This window comes from Capra hircus, chromosome 23, assembly GCF_001704415.2.
Source record: "Capra hircus breed San Clemente chromosome 23, ASM170441v1, whole genome shotgun sequence".
NCBI classification, from domain to species: domain Eukaryota; kingdom Metazoa; phylum Chordata; class Mammalia; order Artiodactyla; family Bovidae; genus Capra; species Capra hircus.
The window spans coordinates 13,088,347-13,105,363 of record NC_030830.1 but is presented as its reverse complement, the minus strand read 5'-3'; the positions used below and the strand labels follow the sequence as shown (position 1 = coordinate 13,105,363).

The 17,017-nt window shown below is 38.6% G+C and overlaps 1 protein-coding gene across 5 annotated transcripts in view; it reads right to left on the bottom strand.

Moving 5' to 3' along the window:
- Positions 1-17,017, bottom strand: part of CDKAL1 (CDK5 regulatory subunit associated protein 1 like 1) — a 607,581-nt gene that overhangs the window by 419,768 nt on the left and 170,796 nt on the right. The gene's annotated exons all lie outside the window — the stretch shown is intronic.

Below are 17,017 nucleotides of genomic sequence, written 5' to 3'. Positions count from 1 at the left end.
CCCCCTTACAAATTATGAGATAGATGACAGATAAAGTAATAGAACTGCTCCTTGATTTTTTTTTCTAGACATCATCAATACACCTAGATCTACTTCATTCATTTTACTAGTGCCTATTATCCTATGTATGGATATAACATAATGTAGAAAGCAAAGAGGAGCTAGAGCCTCTTGATGAGGGTGAAAGAGGAAAGTGAAAAAGCTGGCTTAAAAGTCAACATTCAAAAAACGAAGATCATAGCATCTGGTCTCATCACTTTGCAGCCAATAGATGATGGAAAAGTGGAAACAGTAACAGATTTTATTCCCATGGGCTCCAAAATCACTGCAGACAGTGACTGTAACCATGAAATTAAAAGACGCTTGCTCCTTGGAAGGTAAGTTATGACAAACCTAGACAGCGTACTACAAACCAGAGACATCACTTATCTGACAAAGGTCTGAATAGTCAAAGCTATGGTTTTTGCAGTAGTCATGTATGGATGTGAGAGTTGGACGATAAAGAAGGCTCAGTGCTGAAGAACTGATGCTTTCGAACTGTCGTGCTGGAGAAGACTCTTCAGAGTCCCTTGGACAGCAAAGAGATCAAACCAGTGAATCCTAAAGGCAAACAACCCAAAATGTTCATTGGAAGGACTGATGCTGAAGCTGAGGCTCCGAATACTTTGGCCACCTGATGTGAAGAGTCGACTCATTGGAAAAAACCTTGATGCTGGGCAAGATAAAGGGTGAGAAGACAAGGGGGCAACAGAGGATGAGATGATTGGATGGCCTCAGTGGCTCAATGGACATGAGCTTGAGCAAACTCAGGGAGACAGTGAAGGACAAGGAAACGTGGCGTGCTGCCATCCATGGGGTCGCAAAGAGCCAGACATGGTTTAGCAACTGAACAACAGCAACAATCCACACATTCCCCTATTGATGAACATTTCTGTTATTCTCAATCTGTCATTATTATACAAAAACGTCATAATAAACTCAACTGAAACAAGAAGAACCTTTTAAAAACACTTTATTAAATCTCTTTGGAACATTCTTTTGGCCTCAGTGCTTTATAGGGAATAAGGGAAGACGTGTGAGAACACACTGAATCCAGCTCCACCTGTGATCACTCAGCCTAGCATGACGGCGGTGGTAACAATAATTGCTCAGAAATTGTCAAAGGCAAAGTAAATCTCAAAGTTAGATCTTCACTCCTCAACAAACCTACCTAACTGGAGATGGATATGTCCACCTAGAACCACTGGAACCATTAAGCTTGGTCATAAAAGAAATCCACATGGCTTCCTTATATTAATAGAATGTGATCACAGCTAAGATAGCAGAGAGTTCAAAAAAGAAGAAGTAGCCAACAGTGTCAAATGCTTCAGAGATAACTAGTAACATGAAGACTAAACTGATTTAACAGTAAGGGGGTCAATTAACTCAGGAGAAACAGTTCATTAATCATGAGTCATAAGAAAATGGTGACAGCTAATTTCGACGATGCTTACTAAAAGCAAAGTAGGAAAAAAGAGAAAGAGGGCTCCTGTAGCTTAAGAAAAAAATTGAGTATACATGTGTTAGTGTATTAATTCTTCCTTTTTTACAGTATACATGCTAAGTAGAGAAGGGCCATAGAGAAAAAAGAACTGGAGACAGGAGAAATAATTAATAGAGCTAGGTCCTTCAGGAGCTAGAGAGAGTAAGATCCAAAACACGAGTAGAGACACAAGCCCAGAATGGGAGAGGGGCCAAGTCATCCTCTTCTGAAATAGGGGGTTAGGAGGGAAGCATGAAAACAGATGCTATTATTCTTCTAGAAGCCAGAGAATACTAAGCAAGATTCCCATCTGTTGGCCTCGATTTCCTACATGAAATAGAAGTTCATCTGCTATGAGAAAGAATATTGTTAAATGAGAACACAGTGGATGTTTAAAATATGTGTTAAAAGGTTTAGTACCTTTTAAAAGAAGTAAAGACTAGAAATACATAAATATTGCTGAAGTACTGAGATATCGTGAACTTTTACCAGTGACTCCTTGAATAGGTGTCATTTTTCTCAGGGCCCTGGAACTGAACACTTAAATAAATTGATCCAAGGTTTGCTCATTCTATCATTCATTCACTCACTCATCATTTATTGAACATCTAACATATGTGATGAACAATGAGTCTGAGCAAACTCAGTGAAGGAGAGGAAGGCTGGTGTGCTGTGGTTCATGGGGTTGCAGACAACTTAGTGACTGAACAACAACATATGTGAGGAAGGTTCAAAAGGCTGAGGAAATAGCATGGAGAGATTTACAGGCCAGACATGAAGAATACAGAAAAAAGGAAATTAACTATGCATGTTGGATAAGATGACACTTCAAGTACAGGTTGGAGACCAGAGCCAGGAAGGAGAAACAAATTGGCTGGGCACTGGGGAAAGCAAAGAAAGAAGGGGAGGATGGGTAAGAGGGAGAGAGGAGAGAGAGAGAGAAAGAAGAAAAAGAGAACAGGAGGTGATAATAGAGGACAGGTATAAGCATTTAGCATTTTTTGAAGAATGGCAAGATCTTGGCACAAGAACAATTTGCTGAAAAAGGATAAAAGTGATAACCACTGGAGCTGAAAAGTAAGGAAGGTTAGAATGTTGATAAGACATTCCATATGGACACTCAGATTGCCCACAATATTAGAAACACCAGTAGGAAAAGGAAGGAAGAGTTGGTCAAATTTCCCAGCCAGTGTAGGTGAATAACCGATACATCAGTTAAGGATGAAGGCAGCATAAAAGAAGTACGATATGAAATAATTCAATGATGGAACCAAAACAAAAATGCTTTCTTATGCACTTGGAGACACAGCAGTTCAAACGAGGTACTGCACCCAATTTCACAGCTCATGGACTGAGTAAGAAGCAGGATCTCTAGAGAAGAGTCAGAATAGCATGTGGAAGGGAACAGCTGAAAAGTTGGAGGTAAGCTAAAACTGTAAAATTTAGAAGAAAACACAGCCATAAAGCTAAATGAACTGTGTATAAGACAACAGTTTCTTACTATTACATCAAAAGTATGACCGATGAAAAGAAAAAGGCACACTGAACATGAAAATTTGGTGCATCAAAAGACACTACCCAGAAAATAACAAAACAACATAGAAAATGGAAGAAAATTTTTGTAAATCATATACCTGAGAAGAGACACGAATCTAGACTGTATAAAGCACTATTCCAACACAGTAAAATGATAAATAAGCCATTTAAAAATGGGCAACAGATCTGAACAGACACTTATCCAAGAAAATATACACATGCCAATAAGCACATGAAAAGATGTTCAACATCATCAGCCAACCAAAGAATGCAAATCAAAACCACAATGGAGGAAGTAGAAAGTTATTGTTTAATGTGCACGGATTCTCAGTTTGGAAAGATGAAAACGTTCTGGAGACAGATGGTGGTGATGGTTACACAGAAAAGTGAACGCACTTAACACCACTCTACTACACACTTAAAATTGGTTAAGACAGTAAATTTTATGTTATGTATATTTTATCATAATGAAATACTACTTCATACTTATTAGGATGGCTATAATAAAAAAAGGCAGACAGTAACAAGTATGGGCAAGGATATGGAGAAATTGGAACCCTCATCACATGCTGCTAGTGGGAATGTAATAAAATCATGTTGCTGCTTTGGAAACCAGTCTAGCAGATCCTCAAACCACTAAAGAATATGATCCACCAATTCCAATTCTAGGTGGATACCCAAGAGAAATGAAAACATATGTCCACATAAAACACTTGTTCACAGTCACAGCATTATTCATAATATGCAAAAGGTAGAAACAACCCAACTCCCAGTTTCTGATGAACAGATAAAAACAAAATCTGGTATTATGCATACAACAACGTATCATTAAACCATTAAGGGGGATGAAGTATTAATAATGTTAAAAACATTATGCTAAAGGAAAGAGGCCAGAGGGAAAAAAAAAATTGTCTGATTCCATCCAAACGAAATAACCATAACAGGGAAAACTTGAGAGCCAAAGTAGATGAGTGATTGCCTACAGATGGGTCGGGAAAAAACGGGAGAGGCCCTGCTAAGGAGTATTGTGTTTCTTTTTGAAGTGATGAAAATATTTTAAAAACTGATTGTGGTGATGGTCACATAACTCTGTGAAAATACTAAAAACCACGGAATTACACACTTTAAATGGAAGAGTAGTATGGTGTTTGAATTGTATCTTTAAAAAACTGTTGTATGTATCTTTAAGGAAAAGGTGGGGGGAGGAGGGAGCATTTGGTTACAAAAAAGCAGGGGAGAAGTTCATTAAATGCTTTAAAGAGAATATTATGTCATTTCCATTTCTAGTAAGAAGGTTACTGGAGGAAGCAGTGGGAGAAAAAAAGAAAGGAGTCAGTGAAGAAAGAGAAGAGTCAAGGGAGGGGGAATTAAATGGAAGAAGGAAAGGTCAGGAGGCAAAAAGCACAGGGTGGGAGGCAGGGAGAGAAGAGAAAACAATCATGAATGAAAACAAACTCAAGATTCACATATAATGAAGAATACATTGAATTCATTCTGGGGAGAAAAAGAAAGCTGTTCTTAATTAATACTATAAATTGTAGCCCCGAATACACAAGAGCTTAGTCTCAGGCATATAATTCAAATAAAATAAATAAAACAGTATCTTGTGTCCTTCAGGCACTTCGTTATAAATATACAAGGGGAAAAAAAGACACGCAGTATGTTCTATTAGTGACTCCATATGTTCTTGACAATGAAGAAAAGAGTTGGTGAATAAACAATTCATAAATAACATTCATGAGTCATTCTGCTCCAGAACTTTTAAAAGAAACCCATAAAAATATTTTTTCAGCTATTATGAACTACTCCAAATTTATAACACAACATATATTCAAGAAATAAACCTATACAAAGTTACCCAAAGCAAATAAAAGAGCTAGTCTGCTTCCTAATTCTTTCGAGCAGTGCTCTCCAACAGACCTTTCTACGAGAGAAACGTTTACACGTGGGGCTGTCCAACATGGAGCCACTAGTCACATGTAGTTACTGCCTGCCTGAAACATGGCTAACTGTGACGGAGGAACTAAATTCTAACTTTAATTAATTCATACACACACCTGTGGTTATTGGCAACTGGGAGTATGGCTAAGACAGCCACCCGGTTTGCCTTGATACAGGCAGCCCCAGGAAACTAATACACACCTCAAACACAATTTTGCCACCAGGCTAAAATAAAAGCACAGACCAGGAAGAGGTTGAAACTGTCCTGCAGTCAGAGATACAGCTTTAGTATGTGCATGAAGTATCCTTTTTTCTCAATAACCAGCAACTAGATAAGTTAATGACTAGTAATGATGAGCAATTACCTTGCCACAGGCTCCGCACTAACACGCCACATGCACCATCACTTTTAACCCTCACAACATCCCTCGGCAGTAGATACTTACTGCTATTTCCTAGGCTGAGGGAACACAGGCATGAAGGTATCCTGCTAAATTCTTAACCAAGTAGTCTTGAAAAGACCCTGATGCTGGGAAAGACTGAAGGCAGGAGGAGATGGGGACGACAGAGGATAAGATGATTGGATGGCATCACCGACTCGATGAACATGAGTCTGAGCAAGCTCCGGGAGTGGGTGATGGACAGGGAAGCCTGGTGTGCTACAGTCCATGGGGTCGCAGAGTCGGACACGACTGAGCGACTGAACTGAACTGAGTCTCAGTAAATCTTATCTAGTAACGGTACTGAGGGGGCAAGTTTCTCTAATTTCCCCTTTCCTTTATATGCAGACATCATTACTAAATAATCAACAAAATGCTATCCAACTGAACTTGGACTTTCAAGTGAACCCAGGCAACAACTATCCCCCCAAATGCTCATCCACAAATCACTCGACAAATATCTATTAAGCACCAACCAAGCACTATGACTGTTCTAGGAACCCAGGAACTAATGGCGAAAAACACCAAGTCCCTGCTTCTGGTTGGGGGAGATAAACAGCTAAACAATGGAACATGTTCATTTCCTATCATGACAGACGCTATGAAGAAAGCAAAATGTGGGAGTGACTGGAGGAGGAGAGGGCAGTTCTTTTACAGTGGTCCAGGCCAACCTCTGGACAGGCAGTATCAATGCTGGGGACCTGAGCCATATGCCAGAAACACCAGCGCGAACCTCCAGGGGGAAGATCACACACAGAGGAAGAGAGACGGAAGCCATGGTGAATGAGGGGCGCCGTGGTAGGTAATGAAGTGAGATAATCAGAGGAGGGAGCCTATGGAAGACTTTGCAGCTCATGCTGGGCCGATCAGATTTTATTCTACCCGAAGAAGGAAGTCACTGAAGGATTAACAGAACAATCTCAACAGCATCGCTTAGGCTAATACTATCAAAAATGTGCAAACACTACTCTTCATCCATATTCCTCTATTACTTGATGTGAGTCTTTTTATACCTGCATGAATCTGGCTGGGGTTTCACTATCTCTTGATTTTATCCCAAGATACTTCAGATCCTTTCAGGAGTAACAAAGGTTATACACTATAGATACACATCAACATAGATACAGAGGCTCTCTCTCATTAGCACTCTTAACCCCGCCTGCACACAAATAAACTAGGACAATCTGTCATTTCACTCTAATTAAGCAATATCAGACCAAAACTTTAAAAAGCTTTTCTTTTTCTGTGAAGAACTATACTATAAAAAGCCTTTTCCATTAAGTATATATTCAGATTTTTCACTCTTACCATAATGGGAGTTTGATCCAATAATCAGCATTTGACAGGTTAAAATTCAATACTGACTTCATGGCTAAAAATAAAAATTTTTCTCTCAAAAAAAATTTTTTCTTTAAGCTGTTAAGGAAAGTCCCTATCTCTATAAATGCTATTGGAAGAGAATTCTATTTCCAAATCTCTTAAATTTGGGGAAGTCCAGAGTAGTCACTAGTTAACTCTACTGGAGTAAAATTTCTTGAATTCACAAGCCCCTGAACAAGTGTACTCATGAATTACACAAAAGAGCATTTGACGCTACATGTGGTTTAACTTTTTCAAAAAAAAAAACAACTCTCTCATCTGCCAGTACATGATCCCCTTTCATCTCTTCATTGAGAAAAATTCTTCCCCAGTGGTAGAAATAGCCCTTTCATCAAAAGTTATGTGACAACACATTCCACACACTACTGAAAGCATACTTTCTACCTGAATGGTACCAGTGAGTGATGAACACCGAGTAAGAGATAAAAATTACTAAGTGAAAGATGAAGCCAGGCTAGATGGATGCCAGCAAAATGGGGATCAGTACCAGGAACTTTTCCCTCTTAAATCTAATTAAAATACCTATAAAACTTTCTCGGGGGGAGAGGGAGAAACCTTAAGCAGCTAATCAACACACTAAACTCAATTATATAAGGAAACATTCCTTGGGACATTAGAATATTATGGCCATATTAAATAATAGGACATGTTATAAAGTAAAAAAAACTATGTTTCAAGTAATACTAAAGTTGAAAAAAACAGTACTATTAGAATTAAAACAAACATATACATTAGGGATGTAAATCATCAATAAATAATTTGCATGTAGTGGGCAGAATAACAGCCTCTCAAACATGTTCCAGTCATGATCCATAGCACTGGAGAGACAAACGGACTTTGCAGGCATGATTAAAGACCTTGAGATGATGAGATTAACCTGGATTAGGCAAAGGGGCCCAACCTAGTCCTGTTGGTCCTTAAAAGCTAAGAATCTTTCCCATCTCAGGAGGTGAGAGGCGATGCCAGAGAAAGGTGCAGACAAAAAGACAGTGTTGCTGGCCGTAATGATGGAAGAAGGGACCCCAAGTCAAGGGATGCGGTGCCTCTAAAGGTTGGAGAGACCAAGGAAGAAGACCCCCCCTCCCCCGCCCCTGCCCGAGACTCCAGGAAAGAAGGAAACCCTATCAGCACCTCGACTTTAGCCCAGCAAAACCCAAGTCCAACTCATCTCCAGAAGCATAAGATAACAAACGTGTTATTTTAAGCAACCATGTTTATGGTAATTTGTTAAGCAATCTACAAAACTCAAACATTAAGAAACAAACATAAAGAGGTAGCATCAAAGAAGGAAAAGACTTTTAAAATTAAATGCTGCTGGTAAAACTGAGAACAATATGGAAAAACATAAATGCATACTTGATATTTAATATCCACTCAACAAATTTACTGAGCCAGGCACTGTACTAAGTACAGAAAATAATGTTAAATATGTAAAGCTGTAAAATAAGAGCGAAAAAAATCCCTGGCTTTCTGGAGCTTGTAAGTGTTCACCATGATAGACTGCAAACAGATTGAAGAGTTGAACAAATCCCTTCCATTCTTCCAAAAAAAAAAGGGGGGGGGGGGTTGGGGGGAGGTTTAAAGAGAAAAAAATATATATTTTAATCAGACCTGTTCCTAGATCCTGGAAACATAAATTTTAAGTTTTGAAACCACAGGAGATATTACCCATTCATTCCCTTCTTCCCTCAAATTCCAAGCTTCCACAATATCAATATTTTAAAAGGCAATAAAAAATAGTGATTAAAAGACACACACACATTTTCCCCCATGTTAAAATAGGTTCATTCCCTGCTGTTGAATTACAGGAGTCCTTCATACATTCTGGATATAAACCCTTTAGGAGATAAATGTTTTGGAAATATTTTCTCCAGTTCGTGGCTTATCTTTTCATCTTAACAGTATCTTTGAAAACTCCAATTTATTCATTTCTTTTCCTTCCTGTCCTAAAAAACAGTGCTCTGTGTGTCTCTGTGTGTGTCCGTATCCTATCTAAGAAACACTTTCCTAACTCAAGGTCACCAAAGGAGAAGGTGATTTAAAAAAAAAATTCAAACGCTCTATTAAAGATACATGGATAGCAAATAATCACAAAAAATACGGTCAGCATCACTAGCCAACAGAGAAAAGCAAATTAAAACCACAATGAGATACTATTAATACTAATCTACTACTACAACTGCTAAAATTAAACTGGCAGGACCAAGCTCTGGTCAAGAGGTGAAGCAACTGAACTGCTGGTAGAAATGCAAAACAGTACAGCTGTTTTGGAAAACAATTTGGCAGTTTTTAAAAGGCTGAGCAAATGCTAACTACAGGACCAACCAGTATCATTCCAAGGTATTCACCCAAGAGAATGCAGACACACAAAGACTGCGCACACATGTGTCCAGGACCTTTATTCTTCATAGCCCCAAACTGCAAACAACACAACTTTTCCATCAGCTAGCTGAATGGACAGACAAACTGTGGTCCATCCATATAGTGAAATAACTCCATACAATAAAAAGTAAAAAACTATTAACCACAACATGTATGAACACTGAATGAATTATGCTAAGTGAAAAAACAAAGTAACATATACAGAGGCAAAGCTTGTACTACCGCCCTTTACAAATACTGAGGGTTATATACATATATTTATATATATATAGAAGATTTATGGAAACGCTATTGAAAAAGTTTATTGGAACTATTTTTCTTCCAGCATTTGCTCACTTCCTATCTCTGTGTCACATTTTGGTAATCCTCACCATATTTTCAACTTTTTCATTATTATATTTGTTATGGTGATCTGAGATAAGCGACCTTTAATGTCACTCCTGTAATTTTATTTTTGGGCACCATGAACTGTGCCCACATAAGACAGCAAACTTAATTGACTATTGAAATGACAAAAAAGGCTTTAGAATATTATATAAACTTAGTTGATAAAGAAGCAGCAGGATCTGACAGAACTGAGTCATTTTGAGAGTTCTTGTAGGAAAAATGCTATCAAATAGCATTGCAGGCTACAGAGAAATCATTCACGGAAAGGAGAGTCAATCAATGAGGCAAACTTCACTGCTGTCTTATTTTAAGAAATTGCCACAGCCACCCCAACCTTCAGCCACCACCACCCTGATTAGTCAGCAGCCATCAACACTGAGGTTAAGACCCTCCACTCCCAAAAAGATTACGACTCACTGAAGACTCAGATCACAGCATTTTTAGCAATAAAGCATTTAAAATTAAGGTATGAATATATATTTTTAGACACAGTGCTACTGCACACTTAAGAGACTATGGTGGTGGTGGTTTAGTCACTAAGTCATGTCTGACTCTTGTAACCCCATGGACTAGACCCCACCAGGTTCCTCCGTCCATGGGATTCTCCAGGTAAGAATACAGGAATGGGTTGCCATTTCCTTCTCCAGGGCATCTTCCCAACCCAGGAATCGAACCCAGGTCTCCTGCGTTGCCGGCAGATTCTTCAGAGGTTGAAGCATCTGCCTGCAATGCAGGAGACCTGGGTTCAATCCCTGGGTTGGAAGATTCCCCTGGAGAGGGAAATGGCAACCCACTCTAGTATTCTTGCCTGGAGAATCCCATGGACGCAGGAGCCTGGTGGGCTACAGTCCACGGGGTCGCAAAGAGTCAGACACGACTGAGCGACTTCACTTCACAAGGGACTATAATATGGTGTAAACATAACATTTATATGCATTTGAAAAGCAAAAAAGAAACCATGTGACTTGCTTTTTGTGATGTTTGCCTTATTGGTCTAGAATCAAACCCACTATCTATCTCTGAGGTATGCTTATAATTTTATTTAGTGACATCTGAAAAACGCAAAACTGTAAGAACAGAAATCAGAAAATTGACTTCCAGGGACCCTGTTTACATTTGTTGAGGGTGGGGGGTGGCGGATATAAGAGAACTTTCCAGTGCAATGGAAATGTTCCACATAAAACTCAATGGTGATTTCATTACATGTTAATTATATCTCAATAAATCTTACTTAAAAGAGAAGTTAGTACCAATAACATACAAGAAGAGTTTAAAATAATGAACAAAGGGTATATAGAAATAACCACCAGATTATACTGCTTGTAACACCTGTTCATACTGTCTTATTCCTACCCCCATCTTTAACCCAGTCATGCTGACTCTGACTCCTCCTTCCCACTCTATTTATCACTAGTTTGTAATACTTCAAACCACACCTCTTAAAGCCAGTGCCTCCAGGTTATACTCAAATCAGGACACACTTCTTGATATTCCTTCTACCTGCACAGCACCCTTAAGCACACATGCTTTTCCTTAGATATGAGCCTTCTGCTCAGAAGCCCTCTCCCCTTCCTCCATTCATCAAACCACTACTTGACCTTTGAAACCCAAGTCAAGAACGACTTTAACCTCTGTGTGCCCACCAGACTGGATCCTTAGGTGTATTTATCATGATTACTTGCAGCTCTCTTCAGATTTCACTGTCTTAAGGGAACAAATTTTATTCAGCTCTGTATCTCTAGCAGATAGCTTCATTGCAGGCACATAGCTGTGCTCAGTGTTAATCCTACTAGTAAGAGAATTAAATAATTTTAAAAAGCTAATACAGAGCACTAATGATGTGCCAGGGACCATGCTAAGCACATTACATTTATTAAATACTTTAACCCTTACAAAATTCAGAGTTAGGTTCTATTATTATTCTCCACACTACAGACGAAGAAACTGAGGCACAGAAAGGTTGGGTAACTTGAACAAGGTCACACAGCTAACAAGCGGTGGGCCGGGACATGAACCTGGATCGTAGTATGCTAGACCTCCTTTTATATACTTCAGTAGGCGAAAATTCCCTGGTGGCTTAGGCAGTAAAGCGTCTGCCTACAATGCGGGAGACCTGGGTTCGATCCCTGGGTCGGGAAGATCAGCTGGAGAAGGAAACGGCGATCCACCCCAGTACTATTGCCTGGAAAATCCCATGGACAGATGAGCCTGATAAGTTACAGTCCACGGGGTCACAAAGAGTCGGACACGACTGAGTGACTTCACTTTCACTTTCAGGCAAAAAATATGTACACATATAGGTAGAGGCCCCAAAAAAGTAATGACAATAGATCTAGCAAGGCACAAAAATGAATGGGCTTTTACATCCACCTGTCATTCTGTGCCAATGCTGTCATTTTGATAATTAAAGGTTAAAAAAAAAAGGAATATGACAAGAAATATTAAATGACATGAAGTAGAAAAAAATAGAAGAACAGTTTCTCAAGTTTTGCCCTTAATATCGATGCCACTGTTACTAGGACATTGTTTAATTTCATAAATTCACCTTTTGGAATACAGTATATCATAGAAATATTCTAAAACGTATCCTCTTTCAAATGTTCTTTTATTTACACACATAATTTTCAAAATTAACATTCATATATGAAACAGTCACCATGCTGTCTGACTCTTCGGGATTAGAGTAGCCTGCCTAAAAAAATGTTTAAACCACTGCAAATCAACCTGGTAATAGTCCCTGAGATAAGTGGACACCTGTGTTAAAGCACATTTTTGTTCATTTCTCCAAAGAAAATATGCACCTGCCTGCAGGGCTCACAGCTGGCACACCAGGAAGTTCTATCACTCACAGATTTTGAACATCCAACTGTATATTCTGCTTGGAACTGCATGTTTTAAAGTGTTACAACCAGTTTATTAATTCAGTTATTTAGTATTTCTAGAGATATTAACACAAAGACAAGACTAATGAGTCAACACCAAGCCAAGTTCAGATGCAAGTCTTTGTTTTCTAGCACAAAAAAACACACAAAATGTATAGTTCTGTAAGCCTGCTTTCATGTAACAGAATAAAAACCAAGCTTCTTAATAAACATCATGGCTATCAATAATGAGTACTCTAAGAATTGAGGAATACCACCACCTCAGGAAGAGCTCAAGTAAATAAATATTATTTCAGCTGTCTATTCCTAACAGAACTCCCAGCTGATAGACACAAAGTTTATTTGCATCTGACCCTTTTAAAGAAATTTCCACCTCATCAATCTCCCTGTTGCCTAGGGACCCATCCCACCAAATGCTCCAGGAGGCTGAAGATGTCCTGGGCTCAAACCAGATTTCTCTCCCCAAGAACTGGAATGTAAGCTCTATGGGGACAAGGATCGTTTTTATAAACCACTGCATCCCTCACACCTGGAACAGCAGCTAGCACTTAGTAGGCACTCAGTAAGTACTAGCTGAATAGAAGAAAGAATGGTGTGGCAACCCTGGGATTTAAAGCCTGGCCTTCTGAGCTCTGATGTCTGCTATTCTTTCCTGCTACCAAACTTTAAAAGAGAACATCCTTTCTGGCTGACTAATTTATTTTATTTTATTTTTTTTAATAGGTATAATTCAATTTTATTTTTTATTTTTTTTTTAATTTTTTATTTTTTTTTAATTTTAAAATCTTTAATTCTCACATGCGTTCCCAAACATGAACCAACTTTCCTGCCCAAAAATGAACAAAGTGAAGAAAAATAGCATTCAATAGAGCAGTCACACAATCTTGGAACTACCTACAGCTAGCCACAGAGTAACCAATGTAAACAATTGAGAGCTGGGATTGAAAAAAAAAACAAGGAAGCACTGCATGAAAACTAACTGCAAGGTGAATAGTTAACTCTAAGTATTTGTCAAAAGAGAAATAACAGTTTTCACGGTAAGGTAAAATGTTTCAAGATCCCTTAAAAATGGAAAAGATCTTGATTCTGCACTGATTACCTATAAATTTATCTTTATAAATTTATATTCGACAAATAAACTTCATTTAATCACATTAGGGAAAGAGTTTTGGTTAAAAAAAAAAAAAGATCTTTTTATCCAACATATATATGTTTTCAAATCTGTCCTTTTTCTTCTCCTACTATAAGGAAAAAACCAGGATGAGAGAAATCTAAAGATTACTGCCACTGAAGCCAGTACTTCTGGACCCAGAGGTTGATAGGTCTTACCTCTGGTTTTGATATTGTTACTCTCTTTCTCTATCCCACCACACAGATAATATTAATTACAACTGGATTCAGAAGGCATTAAGAGATGATATTATAAAGCCCAGGTATCAAATCACCAATTACCATGTGCCCCCACCACACTGTTATCTCTGATTCTGGAAACAAATTAAATGTCCCATTTCTAAAGGCTGATATGGGTGGAAGTTCGCATGTCAAAACAGTAACAAATATCACTCTTCCTTAGTAAACATCTTCTTAAACGCTTACTCCAGGAGCACTTGCAAACACGGGACAGTATGTCTTTTTAACCCCAGGGTTGCAATAAGTTCCTTGCTCACGATCTAAAGCTTTTTATTTCAATCAGTTGGTCAACAGAGCAGACCACCCTCCCTGTATTGAGGGGCAACAAAGACAAATAGCAGGAGGTGGAAGCACAGGACATAGTTGCAGCTGGTCTTCCTTCCATCTCTGTTAATGCCTCCATCACAGAAACACTATGAGGGAAATACTGAGATGGAATAACAGTTTTCACAGAGTCTATAAATCAACTGTTTAATACAATTCTAAATATCCTCCTAAAAATACTTTCCCAAATAATTGAATTTAAACATCTTCATACTGTTTTACACTTCAGAATTCTTTTGTGTAAACCAATATAATTTGTTTCTTTACTTGACTACAACTCACTATATTTCAGAAGGTTTTTTATTTTGTAGCAGTTCAACAATTCTATTCAGAAACTACCGTTGTTGTTGCTTAGTCACTAAGTTGTATCTGACTCTATGTGACCCCATGCACTGTAGCCTGCCAGGCTCCTCTGTCCATGGGATTTTCCAGGCAAGAATATGGAGCAGGTTGCTATCTCCTTCTCCAGGAATATTCCTCATCCAGGGACCAAACCAGCATCTCCTGCTTGGTAGGTGGATTCTTTACCACTGAGCCATCAGGGAAGCCCTATTCAGAAACGGATCTCTCCAAATGGCAATTATAAATGATATCGGTTTCCTTCTCCAGTTTTTTTTTAAGATTTCAGTTCTCCTGGATACAGCTTTTATACATAGTCAGTTATGACAGATGACATACAGCTGCCACATATACAAATGCTGTGTAAAACGATGTTGACAGAGAACAATCTTCTACTTTAGTAATATTACTAAAGATATAATTATATTACAATGCTGAAATGTTGTTATTGATAGAGCATTCTACTTTTGGAAACTTTTCACAATATGCTGATCTTAAGATAGAAAGCCCTTGATGAACATTACTGTATTATGTATATTTCCTAAAAATTAGAAAACTACTTATATCCAACAATTATAAACACGTAAGTAACTTGTGGCATATCCTTCAGTAGAATATTAATACAGGACTTAAGAGTTCATGGAATAAAATCTCATGGAAAAACAGGGACACGAAATAGTTTTGACACTGCAATTAAGTAAACTAAGCAGAGGTTAAAGAAAGTCTGAAGAGGATGAAAGTGAAAGTGTTAGTCGCTCAGTCATGTCTGACTCTATGCAACCCCATGGACTGCAGCCCACCAGGTTCCTTTATCCATGGAATTCTCCAGGCAAGAATACTAGAGTGAGTAGTCATTCCCTTCTCCAGGGGATCTTCCCGACCCAGAGACTGAACCCAGGTCTCCCACATTGCAGACCTGTTCTTTACCGTCTGAGCCACTAGGGAAGCCCCTGAAGAGAATAAGCAAAGTTATAAGTATTGTGTTGCTGCTGCTAAGTCACGTCAGTCGTGTCCAACTCTGTGCGACCCGAGATGGCAGCCCACTAGGCTTCCCTGTCCCTGGGATTCTCCAGGCGAGAACACTGGAGTGGGTTGCCATTTCCTTCTCCAATGCATGAAAGTGAAAAGTCAAAGTGAAGTCGCTCAGTCGTGTCCGACTCCTAGCGACCCCATGGAATGGAGCCTACCAGGCTCCTCCATCCACGGGATTTTCCAGGCAAGAGTACTGGAGTGGGGTGCCATTGCCTTCTCTGAAAGTATTGTGTTGGGGTGATAGGATCATGAATTTTCTTTCTATTCACTTTCTTCAAATGTATTATTTCTCCAATTGTAAAGAAACTAAATAAATCTAAAGAATTTAAAAGGTAATAAAATGAGACAAGGAGACAGAACACAAAGCGTGCCAGGTCAAACGGGGAAAAATTTTTACTGCCACATCCTTGAGTTACATCATCTCTGAAAATCATCCCCTGTATCACCAGCACTGGCATCCTCTCTTACAACATCTTGAGAATCTCCCCAAGATCCTCACATACACTGAACTCTTCACAACACACAGCAGAGTTCTGGGAAATGTTTCTATAATGCACACAGGGAGGAAGCTTCTGCCATACTACAGAAATTCTATTATTCTGGGAACTTTATTCCTTGAGATAAACTAAAAAATGAATTCCAAGCTTTTACCACACTTTGTCTCTAAAACAGCATTCTAACTAGTTTTCTATTTTCCTAACACAGCAGGATCATGTTTATGGAGAAAGTTAGTTTGACATGAAAAGATAACTCAGGAGTCCATATTCAGTTCATTCCTTAAACCAAGAGAAATCAAAATGTAAACAGACAAGTGGTAAAAACAAACTAAAGTTCCCAAACATTCAGATTCTGTTTGTTTAACAGGAGAATGTTTGTTCAAAGATTATTAAATTTGCCAGTGGGGTAAGGACTTCACAGCGGAAAACAAGTTCATTACACTGAGAATACAGTATAAAACCTATCAACAGTATATGAAAGAAGAAAAAGAAAATCCAATGAGTCCAATCCAGATGGCGATTTTATATACAGTCTTTTCTATAAGCATGTAATATTTTTATATATTTTTAAAACTATGAAACCTCTTTAAAAGAAGATCATCACTGAGTACAGTGAGTACAGCTGTAGAAGAATGGTGGAAACGATGAAGCACCAACATTTGGTCAACAAATACGGTTCGAATTTGACCTCTGGGCATGTGTGAATAGTGATGACCACAAAGATAGTAGGTCGTCGTCTCCCGACTTGAGAGAGCTTACTGCCCAACAGGGAAAGGAACACACCAACAATAAAAGTACAAGGGGAAAACTTCCTTCATTCAGTCACCAAATACTGCCTGAAAGACTGTCTACTGTGTCTCTGGCACCATGGAAAAGGCTGGAAAAACACGGTCAGAGTTTTAAAAAAAGATAGAAAAGCTGTTGGCATGGAGCTAATAATTCAAA